Below are 17,801 nucleotides of genomic sequence, written 5' to 3' on the forward strand. Positions count from 1 at the left end.
TATATCCAAGATGATATATTGTTATTCCATTTTTATAGCTTAATCCATGCAACATACTGTCTTAAAACTTAAATGGAGTCTAATACTTTAATCGCTGTTGCCATGCATCACAAAGTAATAAGAAATGGATCTGATCTGTCTCTGAGAAAAATAACATACTTATGTCTCGATTATTCTTCCTACAAACTCAGAATTTCAAAAGGCAGTTTCGTAATTCTCGAATTGAACAGTCAGTTTTGTGTTTCTCTTCATGGTAGCTAGAGTCTTCTATGATAAGAAGGAAAGGAAAGGAAAGTAAAAGAAAGCAGTATTGGAGGAAATTGTTGCTAAGCCATGAGCAAACATACGCACTAGTTTCCTTCCTGCAAGCTACAGTATTGCAGAGGTTTCAAAATGTGTTTATGGATTACAAATATCCCTTTGTTATCACCTCTTCCACAGCCAAAAATGGACTATGGTGTACTCCATCTTTCCTCGGTCATTTAGTGCTGATTTGTTCTGAACCTTTTCATACCTCTAGTTTCCTTCTCGCCTGAATTTCAGTCTGAAGAAAGGTCTCGACCCGAAAAGTCACCTATTCCTTTTCTCCAGAGATGCTGCCTAGCCTGCTGTGTTACTCCAGCATTTTGTGTTTATGCTCAGTGCAGCATTATTATAAACAATGGAATTAAACCAAAAAATGGGGATGGGAAAACTAAAGTTAATATATTTCTTAAGTAGTATTTGAATGTACGAACAGGGAGTCTGTATTGTCAACATTTTAAGCTATAATTTGCTTCAAAAGTATCTATAATTAACTACATCTAAAGACCTTAAATGTTTTCTTCATCTAATCATTCATCATTATTTGAATTTAAGCTTTGAAATAAACCAACAAAGAATAAGAGTCCTTTTGTCTTTATCCTTCCTCAATACGTGGGCTTAAGATTTCAAATATGCAATTGTAAATGTTCCACATGTTTCCAACAATCTGCAGGTTAACTGGCCAAAACTGCAACTGATTGACTTTTTCTTTTGTCTGTGATGTTAAATGGGATGCAATCACAAACTTCTATTTTTAAGCCATGATTTTAACAGCGTTGTGTGCCCACTAAAAGCCATATATTTCCCTGAAGATTAATATTTTCTTTACACAGAGAAGGAGTCCATTCAGCTGGCCAAGTCTATGCCAACTCTCAGGACAATCCCATCAATTTCATGCTGGAACTTTAAAATAAAATGTTCTGATGAAAGGGCATTAATGCGGTTTCTCACTTAAAGATGATATTTGATTCGGTGTTTCAAGTATTTCCTGATTTTTATCTCACTTTTCTTTACAGCAGAGTAGGATTGAAATCCAATTTTGCACAATTGGTTTGAGCAGATTACAACTAGTTCTAGTTAGAGAATTAGTTTGGGATTAAAAATGAATCTCAGGCAATGTGGATGCCTTCGGATTGATTGCCCATCATTGTCTGAGCAAGATGTTTAATTTTATTACAACCAAGACGATCAAATCTCATTTAACTGTAGTGGGCTATTGATAAGGTATTGTAATTTTTCAATACTACTTGAGATAGATTCCTGGCCTTTGATTATTTGTCTTTAGTGTGAAAGGAGAAGCAATTTTAGGCTATTATCCAACTTTTATCAACCTAATGTGTTTTTAAACTTGTGTTTAACTCATGTTTTAAACAAAGGCATAGCTTTGTTTTTAAAGAAATGCTTTAAAAGTAACCTTCCCAGTATTTAGACCTATTTGTGCACTATTTTTGGTCAATTACTGACCATCGAGAAATTGTGAATAGAAGATCGTTCTACTACTAAATGCCTTCTATAGGACGTGATGGCAAGTCCTCGAGCAATTTAGAATATACTTGGGTAGAAGAATGTCTGAGATAGGCTTGACTCCCAACATTGTGAAAACACTCCAAAAGGATGGGGCAAGAAATTTAAACTTTACAATTTAAAAAGAGGGACCACAAATTGAATTAAATTCAAAATTAAACTTTACTCAACTTCAGCCATGCCATCCTTTGTTTGTCTTAACTGCTTTGTTGATGAAAAGCATGTTCATGGTTAACCTCAGCTTTCTGGTATCAGGATAATTCCAGGTTGCTGTTGACGATCTTACAGAGATATACAGCACAGACATATACCCTTTGCCTCACTGTGTTCATACTGGTATCAAATACCCAAATATACTAATCCAAGTTTCCTGTACTCAGTTCACAACATTCATAAGTTCATTAGTGATAGGAGCAGAATTAGGTCATTCAGCCCATCAGGTCTACTCTGCCATTCAATCATGACTGACCTATCTTCCCCTCTTAACCACATTCTCCTGCCTTCTTCCCATTACCCCTGACACCGATACTAATCAATAATTTATCTATCTCTGCCTTACTCAGACCCACACAATGAAGAAGTAGATGGATGATTACCTGAATCGCCGAAGCATAGAATGCATGGATAGAGTGGGTGTGGAGAGGATATTTCCACTAGTGAGAAAATCTAGGGCCAGAGGGCCTGTACCTACAACTTATTCAATCTTCCATGAAAGTGCTGTATTCACTGATAATTTTGTGGGCCTCTAAATGAGTCTTTGCAGCATTATTTCATTCATTTGCAATAGTCTCATGTGGTTGAGGGGGTATTCGTTTTACCTTTCCCTTTAAGAGATTTGTGCAATAAAATTACACCCAAGGTCGTGACAACTGTAAAAACTAGCAACATGCATGGGACTGAAACTGATAATGTCAGTCTCAGCACAGCATCATGCAGGGAAAACCAATAACACTGTTCGGTGAACCTTGCATTTGAGTTTCTCGTGTTTTGCAAGCCTCACTCACACAGCGTTAGCATGCAACATAGTGCTGTTTTTAATGCTTGAAAAAGGCATGGTTTAATTTCCAGGCCAAGATTTTCTATGATATCACAATGAAACCAACTCTATTCAACCTCCATTAAGTAAATCCATTGGTAATCATGGTTGTAATATTTCTATTAACTGCCTAGTATGCCTGTCCCATATTCATGACGGCACTTTCATTTGTTTATTTCTATTCACCCTCTGTACTCTGCTGCAGATCTGGTCACCTCTTATCAATTATACATGTAAATGTGCTCTGGACTGTGAACTGACCATTCAACCAGAATGTGCATTAATTCATTGGGTCATTGGTCATGCCTTTAAACTATTTTCCAAGCAATCTCTCTGCAAAACACCTGGAAATATACCCTAGGAAATGCTTGAGCAAATAACTCAGGCCCACAGAATTATCTTTAGAAACTCGGTGAATACAGCACTTTAATGGTGGATTGAATGGTTCATACATTGTTAAGTGATAGGAACAGAATTAGGCTATTCGGCCCATCAAGTTTACTCCACCATTCAATCATGGCTGTTCTATCTTTCCCTCTCAACCCCATTCTCCAGCCTTCTCTCCATAACCCCCAACACCATACCAATCAAGAATCTATCAATCTCTGACTTAAAATATTGGCCGCATGAGGGAATGGATTCCACAGAGGCCTCCAAGGCATGGTAGTGCAGCGGTAGAGTTGCTGCTTTACAGCGCCAGTGACCTGGGTTCGATTCTGACCTTGGGTGCTTGCTAAGTGGAGCTTGCATATGCTCCCGTGACCTTGTGAGTTTCCTGAGTGCTCCGGTTTCCTCCCACGTCCCAAAGACATGCTGATTTTTAGGTAAATTAGCCTATGAAAATCACCCCGAGTGTGTAGGGAGTGGATGTGGAAGTGGACTAACATAAAACCAATGTGTAGGAAGGAACTGCAAATGCAGGTTTAAACTGAAGATGGACGCAAAAAGTTGGAGTAACTCAGCGGGTCAGACTGCGTCTTTGGAGAAAAGGAATAGGTGATGTTTCGGGTAGAGACCCTTCTTCAGACCTCAACCCGAAATGTCACGTATTCCTTTTCTCCAGAGAGCTAATGTGAATGGGTGATTGATAAATTGCATGGATGCAATGGGCTGAAGGGGCAGTTTCCATGTTCTATTTTTCAATCAATCAAAAGTAAGCATAGATTCATTAAATTTCAGTTTAATAAAAATGAAAATGGAAGATGCAGAAGTGTACAAATACTCAATTAGCAACATGAACAATCACATTCGAATCATATAAAGACTGAATGATCAATCTCTCATTTCCCTTTTCCCTATCCAACACTTATCTTTGGTATTCGTTCATCCCCAAACAATTAGCTTATGTTCATGAGGTTGCAGCAAAAGGAGGGCAGTGAAACTGGAAGATTCCCCACTTTAGCAGACCCATTCACCATGGCGAATGCACACTGTTCTTTACACATTCCCCCACCTCCATCCCATGACTACCAAGACACTAAATTAACAACATAGACTATCCATCGGATTCATAGCACAATGGACTTTTGCAAGGCATTTGACAGCATTTCCAGATGAGGCCTTCAGAGGAATAGAAATGCAATTTGAACCAAATGACAAATTGACTGGAAAACAGACTTGACGAGGGAAAGCAGGAAGAGGGTGATAAATGAACTTGGCTCTGTTGGACTGCGACTACTGGAGTTCTGCGATAATCTGTGTTGAATACTCGAATGCCTCTGACATTTACAAATGAGATGAAGACAGATACTTCTGGCGACAAAAAGCAGGGCATTTCCTCTATTCCTTAGTTGTCATGATATTGTGAATATGTTACCCCAATAGGAAACTGGGCTAGAACTGAGGTAAAACTGGAAGATTGTATAAATATAGCTGGTAACAGGGAATTTATTTTCTGCTTGCTAATGTCACCAATGCAGCTAGTTAATTAGGCCTTAAGATTGATAACCCGCAGAGGAATCTGAGTAATTTAAGTGAGTTAGCTGAAGAAGAGAAACTGAATTTTATTATTGAAGATTAGACCAAATGGAGCAGGCATAGGTGACAAAGAAAACATTTTCTTATAATTCTTAACCACTCTCTGAAAGAATTCACTTAATGCAAGATCATTTAAGTTGTGCATTTGTGTGTATCTTAAAAGCATGCTGGTAGAAATTATGAAGTATGTTAGCTGAATATTAACCACAATTCTGAGTTATCTCACTGTTGATAGAACACTTCGTGAATGACAATGAGCGAGGATGAAACTCAAACTTACATGCTGATCAGCAACTGTGAAACAAAGGGAATGGAAAAGGCAAAAAGAACTATTGCAAATTGTGATCTTTGTTAATGACAATGACTCTGAGTTTTGAATGCCCAGAATTGTGAGTAGGGAGAAAAGAGAGGGGAGAAAATGGATTTCACCTTATTTTGATGGATTAAACTATCATTGAGTTTAATGCAAAGAAACCTTCAAGTGCCTGAAAAAAAATATGACTGTAGGCAAAAAGACATTTGGAATATGTTAGTTGAGTATAGAAGATGGGAGGTCATCTTGCAGAAATGTAAGATGTTGGTGAGGCCGCATTTAGAGTATTGTGTTCGGTTCTGATCACCATGTTATAGGAAGGATATTGTCAATTTGGAGAGGGTGCAGAGAAGATTTATAAGGATGTTGCCAGGACTTGAGGGCCTGAGCTATAGGAAGAGGTTGAGCAGACTGGGACTCTATTACTTGGAACGCAGGAGGATATTTGTTGATCTTACTGAAGTGTACAAAATCATGAGAGGAGTAGATCAGGTAAACACGGAGTCTCTTGCCCAGAGAGGGGAATCGTGAACTAGGGGACATAGGTTTAAGGTGAGGGTGGAACGATTTAATATGAACCTAAGGCGTAAAGTTTTCACAGAAAGGGTAATGGGTGTATGGAACGAGCTGCTGAAGGAGGTGGCTGAGGCAGGTACTATAGCAATGTTTAAGAAACAATTAGACAGGTACATGGATAGGACAGGTTAAGAGGGATGTGGGCCAAATGCAGGCAGGTGAGATTAGTGTAGATGGGACATGCTGGCAGGTTGGGCCCACATTGAAGGGCTTGTTTGCACCAGTGCTTCCACACCTCAAATAAAAAATTCCTGAAATGGAATCTCAAAATTTCATGGAATTTGATGGTATTTCCTGAAATGTTAAAAAATGCTTCCTGCGTGCTATTTGATGTTGTTTTTCTTTTGCGGGCTCAAGTTAACAACACAAAGAAGAACAAGGCAAAACAGATTTTAAACTGCATTTCGTTGTCGCTGTACTGTACACTGACGATGTCAATCAAAGTTGAATCTGAATCTGAATCTGATCTATGTGATTATCTGTGCGGGGATGGGGCGGTGGGGGGAGGGGTGGCGGCGGGGGGGAGGGGGTGGGGGGGGATGTGGCGGGTGTCCCGTCACGGCCGCTGCCAGGACTGGGTTCAGAGTCAGTCATTCCCACTCCCGCCTTGTGACAGAAGAACGGTCTCCCCGGACCAACCGCCAACAGCGGATGCCAGGCGAGGCTTCGATACCATGGATGGAGGCGATGGACTGGGCAGGGAGGGAACGCAGCCCAGGGCCCGGAGAAGCAGGCACTCCTTTTTTTTAATCAAATCAACCGATGGGCCGGATTGGACCCCTTCAAGGTAGTTTGACATATAACCATATAACCATATAACAATTACAGCACAGAAACAGGCCATCTCGACCCTTCTAGTCCGTGCCGAACACATAATCTCCCCTAGTACCATATACCTGCGCTCAGACCATAACCCTCCAACGACATACCTGATAAAAAACAAACAGACTCCCCCTCCCCCAACGCAATATTCCACCACTCACCCAGACTAGGCACGAGGCAATGTATGATTGTATGCAGTGAAAATGGTGGTTTTTACGGGTTGTTCTATCACAAATAATTGAAGAAATTAAATCTATATGAATGAAAGGTGATGTTATTGAAACATATAAGATCCTGAAAGGGGGATGTGAGAAGATAAATGTCAAGCTGATTTCACCAGTGGGAGAGTCGCAAATAAGAGGCCATTGTTACACAATTAAGGGGTGGTCATTTAAAATTGCAGAGGGTTGAGGAACTGGTTCATTGATGGAGGGGCTTTTAAAAAGGTGTAGATTAATTTTTGAAAGATCAGGGAATTGAGGCCTCAGGTGAACTAGCCACAGAAAAACGGATGAAGCCTTGGACAGATCAGTCATGATTATATTGAATGGCGCACAGATTGCCCAGTCACCTAAGGCTTATGTGGGAAGATACAAGATAGATACAAGATACATTTATTTGTCACATGTACCTATTGGTACAGTGAAATGTGTGGTCTCCATACAGCCATACGAATAATAAAGAGCACATAACACGATAGTCTTAACACAGACATCCCCACACAGTGGGATCAACGTTTCCCACTGTGAGGGAAGGCTCCAAAATTCAGTCATCCTCTTCTGTTGTCCTCCCGTGGTTGGGGGGCTCCCGAACCCCCCCCCCCCCCCGCTGTCGCCGCTACGGGCGGCCCAATGTTCAGGCACGCTCGCCGGGGTGATGGAAGTCCGACGTCGGGACTGGATGACATCCTCAGAGGCTTGGACATCCGAATCGGCCACCTCCTACCGGAGTCTGCGGCTCTCGAAGTCCACAGGCCACACTGGGCAGAGATTCAATGATGTTGGCCATTGGCAAAGGGCTGAGAAAAATTACCCCCACCCTCCCGTCTCCATCGGTGGGAGGGTGGGGGTCATTTTCCCACAAGCCATAGGTGACTGGGCAATCTGAACCCACGTTGTAAGCAGCTGAAGGTGCGCATCCCTCGGGACAGCCCCTACTCTCCCACGGCAACCCTCAGCCTCGTCTCCCCTGTGCAGCCGCACTGTGACGGGCTGTGGGTGGGGTGGAGCGGAGGTGTGGGACAATGTTCATCCCCCCACAGTGATGTGATGGACGTGGGGGTCTGGACCAATTGCTGACAAGTCCTGCCCCCCGGTAACGTCATGTCCATTATTTGACTTTTCTGTTGAGCGGCATTTGGTTGGTTGGCTTGTTGGCGACGCCGACTTTCGGGTAGGTGGCATTTGGGCAGAACAACCATTCAGTAAGTTTGCTTTTAGGCGATGCAGTTTTTCGATTCGTTGGCTTTTAGGCATCCCGCCCTTTCGGTTAGTTTGCATTTAGGCGTCCCACCCTTTCGGCTATTTGGCGTTTCGGACACGCGTTTCATTTGCCATGTCCGCACACGAGGATTTACAATTATTTTTTTTAACAGCAAATTATCAGTGATTTTATGCTGCCACGGACTTTGAGTAAGGATCAGCTGGTCTTAGCGTGACATTGTATATAATAGTTTACTTCAGACAATGGCTTCATTCCATTCATAACAATAGGCTCATTCATTTATAAATTGCTGGAACACTGTGGGCTACTGTAGCTAATCGTCCAAGTGCATCACATACTTATATATTGCCGTGGGGCAGAGAGATGGAGGACTGGGCTTTTGCACAGATCTTTAAAGCACCACAAATTGTGCATGTGTGAGAAGCGCCACCAGATGGTGCTCTCCAGGTGTGGGAAGCTCAGAGGCCCCGCAGACACCACTTTGACAATTTATCATCATTTTCACCATCTGTCCTCAGTCCAGATTGAGGGTGGGAGGCTGTCATCCAAAACCATCATTTACCTTCTCAGAAGGAATGCCAGCTCCCATCATAAGAACCGTTTCATGTGGGTGAATAACAAGCAAGGCAGACGGGGCAGCTTAAAGAGCTGCTGATAAACCCATTGACTGCTTCTCGAAATGCCTGCTTGGGAGCAGCCCAGGTCAGTGGGTGTTGTCACAGAAGCCTGTTTCCGAAGGGACTGTTTGGACTTGCCCAGTGGAGATTATAACTTCTATAAGCAGTCTGATGATTACATTTGTTGTTTCAGGCTTGTTCCATAATATCACAACGCACTGCTGGACAGATCGGATTTCACTTCTGGCCTCAAAGGCAAACACGAAGCAATGTAAACTGTATTTAAATCGTATGATTTTCTGAATGTATCTTTTTTCCTCTCTCCCCCTCTCTCTAAATTTTAAATATTAAATGAAATGCAGGATTCATTTATTTTACGAGAGATTCACAGGCTACGTTATGATCTACATTATTGGCATGCTGTCAACTCAGCAGAAATATATGATCAGTCTGAAGAAGGGACTCGACCCAAAACGTCACCCATTCCTTCTCTCCAGAGATGCTGTCTGACCCGCTGAATTACTCCAACATTTTGTGTCTATCTTCTATCGTCAGTGAATGTATGATTCTGAATACTTTGTCCAGCAGTACAGATCTGTACTTTTCAATTTAAAGAAAAGCTTTCTGGTAGAATACTGGGAGGTAGAATTTCCACAGACTATTCCCAATACCCATTCTTCCACATACCCCGTGAATTCAGAAGCATCAAAAACAACAGGCATTGCCTTTAATGTAGTAAAATATCCCAAGACATTTCACAGAACTATCAGCCAAAATGTCACAGCTTGTAATGACATTCCCTAGATGCAAGAGCTGATCGCCCCGATGCAGAGGGCCCAAACGCCACCGGCTATGGGAGCCAAGATCGTCCCATTAACGGAGGGCTCGAGGCCCCCGACTGCGGAGAGCAGATAAAGGAAGAGATTTGAACTTTTTTTCGCCTTCCATCACAGTGAGGAATGTGGAGGAGTCACTGTGGTGGATATTTATGTTGAAAGGTGTTTTGTGTGTTCCGTTGTTTTTTATTTGTATGACAGGCTTGGCAAATGAAATTCCTTGTATGTTGCAAAACATACTTGGCTAATAAATTATTATTGTGTTTGTGAATGTAAAGAGGCTCTTGGTCGAAATGGGAGGTTTTACAAGGGTCTCTCAGAGGAATGAGAAATGAAGGGGTTGCCTGTAAGGTAAGGGAAGATCTCATGCAATCGTAACAGATCAGGAAACGGAAGGGACGTCACGACCGCGGTGCCACAGGTGCTGTCGCCGAGGGAGGACGGACGGAGCCGCGGCTCGAGAGACTAACAGAGACTAACAGAGGCAAAGAGGTTTGCCACCACGCACTGCAAGGGAGCAGTGGACCAGACAGGAAGAGCGGACGGAATTACCACTAGACAGCCAAACCAGTAGGTAATTTACGGCTGGGGTGAGTACTTTCCCATTTATAGGAGGTAGGATTATATAAATAAGGGGTGTATCAATACAGTAGGGGATTCTTAAATAGGACCAGTTAATTACTTATATAAGATGGGCGGTCAGGAGATGTGCCAATACTGCGAGATGTGGGAATTTGTCGACACCATTGATGTAGAAGATCCCTACAGCTGCAGTAAGTGTTTGAGGCTAGAGGAACTCCAGCTCCGCATTTATGAGCTGGAGACCCAACTTCATACGCTGCGGTACATCAGGGAGGGGGAGTATTACCTGGATGTTTTGTGCCAGGGGATGGTCACACCGACCAGTTTAACTAATTCAGTAGGCAGTGAGCAAGGAAAGGAAGGTGTGGCCATAAGCGAGGCAGGTAGGGGGAACCAGGAGGAGATGCGGCAGGAGCCACAGCCCTTGTCCCTGACGAGCATGACCGAGGCTCTTACTCAATGTAAGGACGGGATCAGGGGCTGTGGGAGGGATGAGCAACCTGGCTGCAGCACCGTGGATCAGGAGGCCATTCAAGAGGGGGGAGTTAGAAGAAATGCCGTAGTGATAGGAGATAGTATTATTCGGGGGGTAGATAAGGTTCTCTGCGGCCAGCAGAACATGTCCCGAAGGCTGTGTTGCCTACCCGGTGCTAGGGTTAAGGATATTTCTGCGATGCTGGAGAGAAATTTGCAGAGGGAGGGGGAGGATCCAGTGGTCGTGGTCCATGTGGGGACCAATGACATAGGAAGGACGAGGAAGGAGGATCTGCTGAAGGAGTTTGAGCAGTTAGGGAATAAATTAAAAAGCAGAACCTCGAGGGTACTGATCTCCGGATTGCTACCTGAGCCACGGGCCAAATCGGCGAGGGTACGTAAAATTAAAAAGCTAAATGCGTGGCTCAAAGACTGGTGTGGGAATAATGGGTTTGGTTTCTTGGGCCACTGGCACCAGTACTGGGACAGGGGGGATCTGTTCTGTAAGGACGGACTTCACCTGAACGGTGCTGGGACTGGGGTCCTGGCAAATCATATAACTAGGGCAGTAGAGAGGTCTTTAAACTAAGTAGCGGGGGGGAGGTATCAAGGGGGGTAATAACGGCAGGGGTAGAGGAAATAGAGCAGGGTATCAGTGGGGAAGCGGAAAGTCAAAATGTGACAGGAGACAGAATGTGTGAAGATAAAGCTTTAGATGTAAAAGGGGCAAAAACGGAAAGGAAGGGTAGTAAAAATCATCTGAAAGTGCTTTATCTAAATGCACGGAGTATTCGTAATAAGATAAATGAATTAACGGTGCAATTAAGTATATATAGTTATGATATCGTGGCCATTACGGAGACATGGCTGCAAGGGGATCAGGACTGGGAGTTAAATATAGAGGGGTACTCGACAATTAGGAAAGATAGACAGGAAAGAAAGGGAGGAGGGGTGGCCCTTTTAATAAGGGAGGGAATAACGGCAATAGAGAGGAAGGATATTGCGTTGAAGGATCAGGATAGTGAAACAGCTTGGGTACAGATAGAGAATAATAAGGGGAAAAAAACACTAGTGGGTGTAATTTATAGACCTCCAAATAGCTGTGACGCTGTTAGTCAGAACATAAATCTGCAAATAGTTGACGCATGTAAAAAGGGAACTGCTGTAATCATGGGGGACTTCAATTTTCATATTAATTGGGCAAACCAAACTGGGCAGGGTAGACTAGAGGAAGAGTTTATAGAATGTATTAGAGACGGGTTCCTAGAACAGTATGTCACAGAACCGACAAGGGGGGAGGCAATCTTGGATCTGGTCCTGTATAATGAAGCAGGATTAATTAAAAATGTCATAGTTAGGGACTCGTTGGGAACAAGTGACCACAATATGGTCGAATTCCATATTCAAATAGAAGGGGAGCAGGTTGAAACTCAGGCTAGGGTGCTTAGTCTAAATAAGGGGGATTATGAAGGTATGAGGACTGAGCTGATCAAAGTTGACTGGGATAGCAGACTCAAGAATAAGACGGTACATGAGCAGTGGTGTACGTTTAAGGGTATACTGTATAATCTTCAAGAAAAATTTATTCCTATGAAGAAAAAAAGGGGTAAGGGTAAGAACAGTCAGCCATGGCTCAGTAAAACTATAAAGGATAGTATTCGGCTGAAAGCAAGGGCATATAAGGTAGCCAGAGATAGTGGGAGGGTAGAGGATTGGGAAGCATTTAAAGGTCAGCAAAAAATAACTAAGAGATTAATTAAGACGGGGAAAATAGACTATGAAAGGAATTTAGCGAACAACATAAAAACTAATAGTAAGAGTTTTTATAGCTATATAAAAAGAAAAAGGGTGGCTAAGGTGAACGTTGGTCCATTGGAGGGTGAGACTGGAGAGTTGTTGGTGGGGAACATGGAAATGGCAAAGGCATTAAACGAGTATTTTGTATCAGTCTTCACCATAGAAGACACAAAAAATATTCCAACGCTGGATAAACAGGGGGCGGTAGGAATGGAGGAGTTAAATACTATTAAGATCACCAAGGAGGTGGTATTAGGGAAATTAATGAGACTGAAGGAGGATAAATCCCCTGGGCCTGATGGATTACATCCAAGGGTCTTGAGGGAGATAGCGGTGGGGATTGTGGATGCATTGGTGATAATTTTCCAAAACTCCCTGGAGGCAGGAACGGTCCCAGTGGATTGGAAAATGGCCAATGTAACACCTATATTTAAAAAAGGAAGTAAACAGAAGGCGGGTAACTATAGACCGGTTAGTCTAACATCGGTGGTGGGTAAAATGTTAGAGACAATTATTAAAGAAACACTAACGGGGCACTTGGATAAACATGACTTCATCGGACAGAACCAGCATGGTTTTGTGAAGGGGAAGTCCTGTTTAACGAATCTGCTCGAATTCTTTGAGGAAGTAACAACCCGGGTGGATAAAGGGGAACCGGTGGATGTGGTATACTTGGACTTCCAAAAGGCTTTTGACAAGGTGCCACATAAGAGACTATTGCTAAAAATAAAAAATTATGGGATTGGGGGTAATATATTAGCATGGGTAGAGGATTGGCTAACAAATAGGAAGCAGAGAGTGGGGATAAATGGTTCATACTCGGGATGGCAACCGGTAACTAGCGGGGTTCCGCAAGGGTCGGTGCTGGGACCCCAGTTGTTCACAATTTATATAAATGATTTGGAGGAGGGAACCAAGTGTAATATATCAAAATTTGCGGACGATACAAAAATGGGAGGAAAAGTAGGGGATGAGGAGGATAGGAAGAGTCTGCAAAAGGATATAGATAAGCTAGGTGAGTGGGCAACAACTTGGCAGATGAAATTTAATACTAATAAATGTGAAGTCATTCACTTTGGGAAAAAAAATGATAGGGCAAGTTATTTTCTAAATGAGGAGGAGCTGCGTTGTAATGCAACGCAAAGGGATCTAGGGGTATTAGTACATGAATCACTGAAAGTTAGTATGCAGGTGCAGCAAGCAATCAGGAAGGCCAATGGAGTTTTGGCCTTTATTGCTAGGGGGATTGAGTATAAAAACACGGAGGTCTTGCTGCAGCTGTACACAGTATTAGTGAGACCACATTTGGAATACTGTGTACAGTTCTGGGGTCCATACTTAAGAAAGGATGTACTAGCCCTGGAGGCAGTGCAGCGAAGGTTTACAAGATTAATTCCTGCAATGAGGGGATTGACATATGAGGAAAGGTTAAGTAGGCTGGAACTCTACTCTTTGGAGTTTAGAAGAATGAGAGGCGATCTCATTGAAACATATAAGATCGTGAGGGGCCTTGATCGGGTGGATGCACCGAGGATGTTCCCAATGATCGGGGAAACTAGAACTAGGGGACATAGTTGCAGAATAAGGGGGGGCTCTTTTAAAACTGAGATGAGGAAGAACTTCTTCACCCAGAGGGTGGTTAATTTATGGAATTCACTGCCCCAGGGAGCAGTGGAAGCAGAAACTTTAAATATATTTAAGACTAAAATAGATGGTTTTTTAGCTGCCAAGGGGATAAGGGGCTACGGGGAGAGGGCAGGGATATGGACCTAGGCATGGTTAGTATAGTAAGACCTGAGTGATCTCCTGGACAAGTGTCGATCGCCTGGATCGGGGTCGGAGAGGAATTTCCTGGATTTCTTTCCCGAATTGGACCTGGATTTTTATCCGGTTTTTTGCCTCCCCCAGGAGATCACGAGGTTCTTGGGGTGGAGAGGGGTGATAGCGGTATAAGGGGGAGGGTAGTGTCTTGTGTTCTGTGTCTTGTGTCTACTGTTTGTGGGTAAGTGTGTCTGTTTAGTGTTCAGCCATGAGCGAATGGCGGTGCGGGCTCGACGGACCTGGTGGTCTGCTCTCGCACCTACTTTCTATGTTTCTATGTTTCTAAGGTCTGTGAGGTGGGAGAGAGTAGGGCAAAATCATGCACTTGTGACAATTGTGCATTGTACTTTTCCTGCACATAGATGTGATCATGATTACAGTGCATCAGCATCTCACTTTCATAGACAAACAAAGAGATTCATCACATCACATCACATAATGCTCTAACAAACCTTTACACCTGTACTGTGGAAAGTATCTAGACTGGCACCATCATGACCTGGTACAGCAATTCCAGTGCATCGGAATGCAAAAAAGGCTACAAAGAGTTGCAGATTCAACCCTGTCCATCTAGGGCACAGCCATCTACACCATCAAAAGAAACTAGATGCAGGCAGGTGGGACTAGTGTAGCTCAGACATGTTGGCCGCCATGTGCAAGTTGGGCCAAAAGGCCTATTTCCACACTGTATCACTTTATGCCTCTCTATGACTCTACATGAGGCACTACCTCAAGAAAGCAGCAACTATCATCAAGGATCCCCAGCATCCAGGCAAGGTTCTCTTCTCAATGCTACCATTGGGCAAGAGGTACAAAAGTGTGAAGTTGTGACTGATTGCATTTTTTTCATCTTTTCATTTTCCCAGGAAATTGAATTTATGAACTAGCCAGGGAATCTCAGATTACCCTTCCTCTTAGAGTCATAGTGTGATAGTGTGGAAACAGGCCCTTTGGTCCAACTTGCCCACACCGGCCAACATGTACCAGCTACACTAGTCCCACCTGCCAGCATTTGGTCCATATCCCTCCAAACCTGTCCGATCCATGTACCTGCCTTACTCTTTCTTAAATATTTTGATAGTCCCTTCTTCAATTACCTCTGGTGGCTTGTTCCATGCATCCACCACCCTTTGTGTGAAAAAAATACCCCTCAGATTCCAATTATATCTTTTCCCCTTCACCTAAACCTATGTCCTTTAGTCCTTGGCTCCCCTCCTCTTCTCACATATTTCTTGGGTACGTGGGAGCCACTGAGCTGGAGGTCCAGTTTGGACTTGTTGAACCATGAGGTGGAATGGTTTGTAAAAGGTGAGCACATCTCCGGTGGTGTAGTCTGGGTCTGTGCCCCTGGAAAATCCCGATGACTGTTTCACAGCTCACAGTTGAAATGGCCGCTGTCTGTGTGGAGTTTGCATGTTCACCCTGCTCCAGTTTCCTCCCATATATCAAATGTACGGCGGTTAATTGGCCACTGCAAATTGCCCCTGGTTTGCAAGTGATGCAGTAGAATTGGGGAAGAGTTGCTGAGATCAGTGTAGGATTTGTCAATCAATGGTTGATAGTCGGGCTGCGCTATCTCTCTATGCTTAGTTTTGTTTAGTTTAGGGATACAGCATTAAACAGGCCCTTCGGCCCACCGAGTCTACACTGACCAGCGACCCCCGCGCACTAACACTACCCTGCACATACTAGGGACAATTTACGTTTACACCAAGCCAATTAACATACAAACCTGTACATCTTTGGAGTGTGGGAGGAAACCGAAGATCTCGGAGAAAACCCACCCGGTCACGGGGAGAACATACAAACTCTATACAGACAGCACCCGTAGTCGGGATCGAACCTGGGTCTCCGGCGCCGCAAACGCTGTAAGGCAGCTACCACTGAGCCACCGTGGCCACCTTTTCTATGACTATAATTCTACGACTTTATGAATTGTTTTTAAATGTGTGGCGATTAAACTATTTAAACAATTTCTGCAGCTAAAACATTAAGCAATATCAAAATAAAAATGTTATGAAACTCTTTAAAATATATGTTGGTGAGGCTTTTAGATTCTCCGATGGGTATGCAGAGAATGGAGGGATGCGATTAGAGTATCTTGGCAACATGTTGTGCACTGGCGATGTGGGCCGAGGGAATCTATGTTCTGTGTTCTATGTACTAGAAATTAATGTAAAACATAAGGTGAAAGTAAAATATAAAAGACATACAAATCGCTTCCTTTTCAGTCATAATCAGAAGCCTTGCTGCAAACGCTCCGCGTGGCTGATGAAAATCCCAGGAGCCAGATGTGAGCTGTGTGTGGCCCTCAGCTGAGAACAACAGTGTTCAGCCCATGGACCCAGCAGTTGGGTGTACGAGCCTCACTACTCCAGTTTGCTGCTGATTCCCATGTTGCAAAGAACAATCCCAGAAGTGAAACAAGCTCCCAGGAGGTCACCATCAATGGTTCTCCATTGAATCACCTGCCCCAGGTAAATCTGTTCATGCTTTTTACTTTAGTGATTTATTGTTCCACATAAATCCATCGGAATAAGCTGCAGGAACCTTTTAAGTTAACATTTACGATGCTGGAGTAACCCAACGGTTCAGGCAGCAGCATCTCCGGAGAAAGTGGATAGGTGTTTTTAGAGTCGGGACCCTCCTTGATCTATTTTGCCCATCTAAAAGATTACAATATATCACCCTTTGGTTAATAAACACGTTGGCATAAATTCCTCCAAATTTGCTGCTGCATTTCTGTGCAATGTTTCAGCTACAAAAATTATGGGTTTTGCAGGTGATTTTTTAAAGGGATCAACACAGTTTAAGGGAAGCCTGAAATATCATAATCAGGCAAACTCTTGCTTCTAGTCTAAGGCCTGGTTGATTCTGTACTGGTCCTGTCTGCATTTTGACAGCAACATTGTGAAATGTAGACGAATAAAGACAGGTGGAATAATAAATCGGACTTTGTTCTGACGTTGCGCAAACACCTATGGGCAACACAATGAAGAAATATACCGATTGATCTTGTATTTATGCTTTTAATTCATTGTCCCTTTATCTGGTCTTCACTCATTATTGATTCTGAGATCGATACATATGAATTTGCTTCCTGACCTTCTGCAGAGTCTTAATATTTACAAAAGTGATGCCAGATTTTAAAGATGCGAAAGAGAGCTGGTTGATGTTCTGGGCGATTGACATAAAATGCTGGAGTAACACAGCAGGTCTGGCAGCATCTATGGAGAAAAGGAATAGGTGACATTTGGAGGTCATGACCCTTCTTCCGATTGTGAGTCACGGGAAAGGGAAACACTGATGTTCTGAGAGAATGTGCTAACAGTACTGTCTCCCCTGACACTCAGTCGGAAGAAGGGTCGCAACCCCTATTCCTTTTCTCCATAAATGCTGCCAGATCTGCTGGGTTACTCCAGCATTTTGTGTCAATCGCCCAGAACATCAACCAGCTCTCTTTCACATCTTCAAAATCTGATGGTTTAGAGGTACACCACCAGATAGTTTTGAGGTACACCAGAGAAACAGGCTCTTTAGCCCGAGTCCGCACCGACCAGTGATCCCCGCACGTTAACACTACCCTACACACATTACGGACAATTTGACATTTATACATTGATACCAAGCCAATTAACCTACAAACCTGTACATCTTGGAGCGTGGGAGGAAACTGAAGA

The sequence above is a fragment of the Leucoraja erinacea genome, chromosome 5 (assembly GCF_028641065.1).
Source record: "Leucoraja erinacea ecotype New England chromosome 5, Leri_hhj_1, whole genome shotgun sequence".
In the NCBI taxonomy this organism is placed as follows: domain Eukaryota; kingdom Metazoa; phylum Chordata; class Chondrichthyes; order Rajiformes; family Rajidae; genus Leucoraja; species Leucoraja erinaceus.